The following is a 5637-nucleotide window of genomic DNA, read 5'->3' as shown; positions in this document are numbered from 1 at the left end:
TAGTAAGCACCTGTTCCAGATTATTCAAACATGCATCAAATGAAGAGCCAAAAACTGAAAAATCATCCATGAAGATCTCAATAAATTTTTCAACCATATCAGAAAATATAGACATCATACATCGCTGAAAGGTTGCTGGGGCATTGCATAACCCAAAGGGCATCCTTCGGTATGCAAAGGTTTCATATGGGCAAGTAAAAGTGGTCTTTTCTTGATCTTCTGGTGCAATTGGTATCTGGTTATACCCTGAATATCCATCCAAGAAACAATAATACTCATGCCCGGCTAGCCTCTCCAACATTTGATCCATAAATGGGAGAGGGAAATGGTCCTTCCGGGTGGCTTCATTTAATTTTCTATAGTCAATACACACACGTCATCCGGTAATGGTTCTAGTAGGGATGAGTTCATTTTTCTCATTTGGAACAACAGTCGTACCCCCTTTTTTGGGCACAACTTGCACAGGGCTTACCCAAGAACTATCAGAAATAGGATAAATGATCCCAGCATCTAACAACTTAATTATTTCAGCCTTTACCACTTCTTTCATGTTGGGATTCAGGCGCCTTTGGGGCTGAACGGAAGGCTTGCTGTCCTCTTCCATCAAAATTCTGTGAGTGCAGATTGATGGATTAATGCCTTTGATATCTTCTACCTTCCAAGCTATAGCATTTTTGTGTTCCCGCAGCACTCTTAATAATTTTTCTCTTTGTAAGGGATTCAGTGCTGCGGAAATTATCACGGGGAGATCTGATGGTTCCTCAAGGAAAGCATACTCTAAATGGGATGGTAATTGCTTCAGTTCAAGGGTGGGGGGTTCTTGGGGTGATGGCTTACCTGATGGTCCGGGCAATTTGCCTAAGTTCTCTAATTTAAGAAACCCCTTTCCCTTGAATTGAGGCTTATCATTCAGGTATGCTATCATGAGGTTTATTTTTTTATTTTCTGTTTCTTCAAGTTCTCCCTGCTGGAGGCAGAGTTCAAGAGGATCAGTTATTCTACTTACCTGGAAGCATTCATCAATTGTCAATTCAATGGCATCAATCATAAAACAAGAATCATCACTAGAGGGTGCATGTTTCATAGCATCAGACATTTTAAAAATTATCTCCTCATCTTGTATCCTAAGGCTGAGTTGTCCTTGTTGGACATCAATCATTGCTTTCCCGGTAGCCAGGAAAGGTCTCCCTAGGATAAGCGGGACCTCCACATCTTCTTGCATGTCTAACACAATGAAATCAACTGGAAAAATGAATTTGTCAACTTTAACTAACACATCTTCTATGATCCCCCTAGGATGTCTAATGGATCTATCAGCCAATTGTAATGCCACTCTAGTGGGTTGGGGTTCATTCAACCCCAATTTCTTGAAGATAGAATATGGCATTAAATTGATGCTAGCTCCCAGGTCACATAAAGCTTTTTCAATTTTTAAACTGCCAATGGTACAAGGAATAGTGAAACTCCCTGGATCTTTGAGTTTCTGAGGCAGCTTGTTCAGAAGGATAGCAGAACATTCCTCATTTAATGCAACTGTAGCCACATCTCCCAGTTTCCTTTTGTTTGCCAATAATTCCTTCAAAAACCTTGCATAGTGTGGCATCTGGGCTAGAGCATCAGCAAAAGGAATATTAATATGTAAACTTTTAAATATTTCAAGAAACTTACCAAATTCCTTCTCCAATTTTTGTTGCTTCAGCCTGTTAGGGAATGGAACTTGTGGTTGTTGGTGCATCCCTTGTTGTGCTTCTGGTTGTTCCGTCTTCTGTTGTCTGGTTCCAAGGCTTGTTTCTGCCTTGGGTTCAGCCCAATTCTTCTTTTCTACCTCAGGCAACTCTTTTCCACTTCTTAAGGTAATAGCTTGCACCTGCTCTCGTGGATTCACTTCAGTGTTGCTTGGAAGAGTTCCCGGCAGTCTGGAAGAGATTAATTGTGCCAATTGCCCCACTTGGTTTTCCAGGTTTTTGATTGAGGCTTCCTGGTTCTGGAACCTAGTTTCTGCACCTGCTATAAATTTTGTCATCAGTTCCTCCAAATTGGATTTCGGTTCAGGATGATGATAAGTCTGGTGGAACGGCTTGGAAATATGCTGATTTGGCCAGGACTGGTTTGAATGTCCCCTCCATCCTGGATGAAAAGTATGGTGACTCTGGTAACCCTGCTGTCTTGACGAATTGCTGACATAGTCAACTTGTTCAGTAGATGGTCTGAACTGATTGCCAACTTGGCAGTCTGTACTGATGTGGCCTCCCCCACACAATTCACAATTAAGAGGCTGCACATGCATGGCAGCTATCTGCATTTCATCTATTTTTTTACTGAGTGCTCCTATTTGTGCAGCTAGTGCTGTATAAGTGTCAACATTATGCAAGCCTTGCTGCTTCCTAGTTTGAGTCCTTTCCGAATGCCATTGATAATTGTTGGCTGCCATTTCCTCAATAAGTGCATGGGCAACCTCAGGAGTTTTATTATTTATGGATCCTCCGGCTGCAGCATCTAATATGGTCTTATTTGAGTCAGTAAGACCATTATAGAAAGTCTGCACTTGCAGCCAAATGGGGAGGCCATGGTGAGGAACTCTCCTTAACAGCTCCTTGTATCGTTCCCATGACTCATATAAAGATTCCCCCTCTTGCTGGAAAAAAGTAGTCATGTCATTCCTCATTTTAGCAGTTTTAGAAGGGGGAAAATATTTAGAGAGAAAACGGCTGGCCATTTCGTCCCATGTGGCTATAGATCCTGCCGGTAATGAGTTCAACCAAGCTTTGGCTTTATCCTTCAAAGAAAATGGGAATAACCTCAGCCGGATGGCATCATCACTTACCCCATTGTGTTTGAAGGTGTCACAGATTTCCAAGAAGTTAGCAATATGGGCATTCGGATCCTCATGGGCCATACCACAAAACTGAACCGTATTTTGTATCATTTGGATTATGGCCGGTTTAATTTCGAAGTTATTGGCAGCAATAGTTGGCCTGATAATGCTGGAGACAGTCCCGGTGAGGGTAGGCTTGGCATAATCCATCATAGTTCTTTGTTCAGCCATTTCTTGTGCTTCTTGTCTGACTTGCTTAGCAACTCTCAAACGGACACGGAGAGTCCGTTCAATCTCTGGGTCGTAAAGGATCTCTTCCAGTTCAGGTTTGCTTGTCATAAACTGTTAAAGTCAAAGCAATAAAAATGCCAATATTCACAAAAGAAAATAAATAACTAATCCTATCACACTGAAAATGTAAAGTGAAGTATTGGAATACAAAACCTACATCCTATCATGAATAAATGAAGCCGATTATACTAAAAGCAGATTTAAACCAATCATCTTATTCAAGGTTCCTTTATCTACATCCATCGATTGCAACATCTGAATTCAGACCCAATTTAGATCTGAGTTCAGATCTACAAGTCTTTGGTATTGTTAGTCTAGAGAAATTAATAAATAATAATTCAGATCTGAGCTGGTTATCTCATACACACTCATTGGTATACACTACAATATACATCCATTAAGGTTGGAATCAATTCTGTGATGCTTTAGGGCTGAAATCAGATCTGATCTAAAAAAAAAAATTTAAAAGGATCTGAAATAAACTAAAACCAGTCCTGAGTTAGGCTTGGGTTAAAAACTCTACAATTGAAGCTCAAACCTGTATAGCTGATGCATATCAAACACTTGCTAAGACCTGAAAATTGGGTCTGCAATGTTTGGTATTGCAAGCTATTCGGCCCATACAACTTTTGTAGAAATCTGAAATCAGGTCTGCTAACTGTTGCACTATAGCAGCCCTGCTACAGATCTGAATGCTAAAAGAAATACTTGGAAAGTGCTAATTTTTCTTAAATATCTGAGGCATAACAATTATTCAATCCAAACATACACCTCCTTAGCTAATGTAGCTCGGTTACAAGTGGGTAAAGCCAAGAATTCAGTCCACCCAGAATTCATAGTATGCTCTGTATCAGTTCAGTCCTCACATCATATCAACTGAATTTCAGATTTGAATTTCTCTCATTCCTTGCTATCCATTCACCCTTGAGGCAGGTTGGATGTATCCTAGGGTGGATTGGGGTAGTGATGGCACCCAATTCACCTCAAACTTGCATCGGTTCAGATCTGAGTTCAGAGGAATTCAGATCTGAACTGAGCAGATCTGTAACAGCAGAATTCAGATCTGAACTCAAGTCTGAGTTTGGATCTGAATTCTCAATTGCCTTACCTTCAGTTATTGCTACCAAATTGTTTTTGGGGAATAGCAGAAGTGCCCTAGGGTGACTTGGGGTGGTGATGACACCCAATTCCCCTCAAAATTTCATCAGTTCAGGTCTGAGTTCAGAGGAACTCAGATCTGAACTGTTGCAGATCTGCAATAGCAGAATTCAGATCTGAACTCAGATCTGAGTTCTGATCCGAATTCTCAATTGCTCCTCTGGTTGTTCAAAATATCTCCCTTTTTTTTTTTTCATTTGTTTTTTTTTTCTTTTTGTAATGAAAGAAAAGAATAATAAAATCTGAAACACAAGCAACTCTTTTCGGTTGAGTGCTGCAGATCTGAAATCTGCTGATCTGAGTGCCGAATGCAACTCAGATCTGCAACACTCATGTTTATGTAAAATTTTTTTTTTTTTTCTTTTTGAAGGGAACAACATCAAGATTGAATAGAAATCAAATATGCCTTTATTAAAATGAAACTGAAACCAAAAAAAAGAAAGTAATCTACTTAAGAAAGAAGAAACATAACTACATGAGTACAGCAGTTGCAGTCCAAGCTGAAATGAAAAAGTTAGCAAATTAACCCAACTATGAATGCAATGCTGAATGAGATCAGATTAAGAATGCTCAATGTTTCCTAATATTGCTTCTATAAATCCCCGGCAACGGCGCCAAAAACTTGATGTGTGGCTCATTGTGACACTAGCAAGTGCACTAGCCGTTCAAGTAATAAAGTAGTGAGTGAAGTATCGTTCCCACGAGGATTTAGGAAACAATTACCAATACTAAATTGAACATTTCTTATCTGATCAACAAATAAATCAAAACTCTAATGAAAGCTAAGAAATCCTAAATTAAAATCTATCTAAATCATTGGTCCAATTGCCTTCAATTCAGGTTAGAAGAGTAAGCAGTAAATGTCAATCTCAGAATTCAGCAATCTATCAATTTGGATCATTCGAATGAATCATGATTGAGCCTTGGTTTGGTGAAACCCCAAGGTCATGAACAGCCTCTCTCAAGCGCATGTTCATCCTATGCATGAGTGACGGTTCTTCTATCTCTAGCAAGAATCTAATCCCCATGCATGCATTTCTTCAAACACTTCTAAGGCATCAATTCAAATCTGAATTGATCACCAACTGAATTGTGCAAGTTATCTCTAACCTTGCACTCAATTCAGTTCTTGAATAGTAGATCTGAATTCCTAGAGTCTCTCTCAAGCACTCTAGGAATTCCAAGCTGTAGATTAATTCGCCCAATCTGAAATTTGCAGATCTGAATTCTCTTTCAAGCAATTCAGATCTTGCAATCTCAGATCTGAGAATTCAGATCTGAGTTTTGAAGGTTAGTTGGCCGAATTGATCTGCAATCACACCCTTATTCAAGAAACTTCAAGTACAATGCATGATCATTTGAATGAATCAAAA

General features: G+C 39.5%; 1 non-coding gene across 1 annotated transcript; it reads left to right on the top strand.

Annotated features, from left to right (window-relative positions):
- Positions 1 to 2561: 2561 nt before the first annotated feature.
- LOC148876230 (small nucleolar RNA R71) lies at positions 2562 to 2668 on the top strand. The gene has a single exon (XR_016106191.1). It is a non-coding gene; the product is annotated as a small nucleolar RNA R71 (small nucleolar RNA).
- The last annotated feature ends 2969 nt before the right edge of the window (positions 2669 to 5637 follow it).

Source organism: Nelumbo lutea, chromosome 1, assembly GCF_056320005.1.
Source record: "Nelumbo lutea isolate HS-2025 chromosome 1, American lotus-T2T, whole genome shotgun sequence".
Classification (NCBI taxonomy): Eukaryota; Viridiplantae; Streptophyta; class Magnoliopsida; order Proteales; family Nelumbonaceae; genus Nelumbo; species Nelumbo lutea.
The sequence above is the reverse complement of the archived record's forward strand: the minus strand, read 5'-3'. Positions and strand labels throughout refer to the sequence as shown.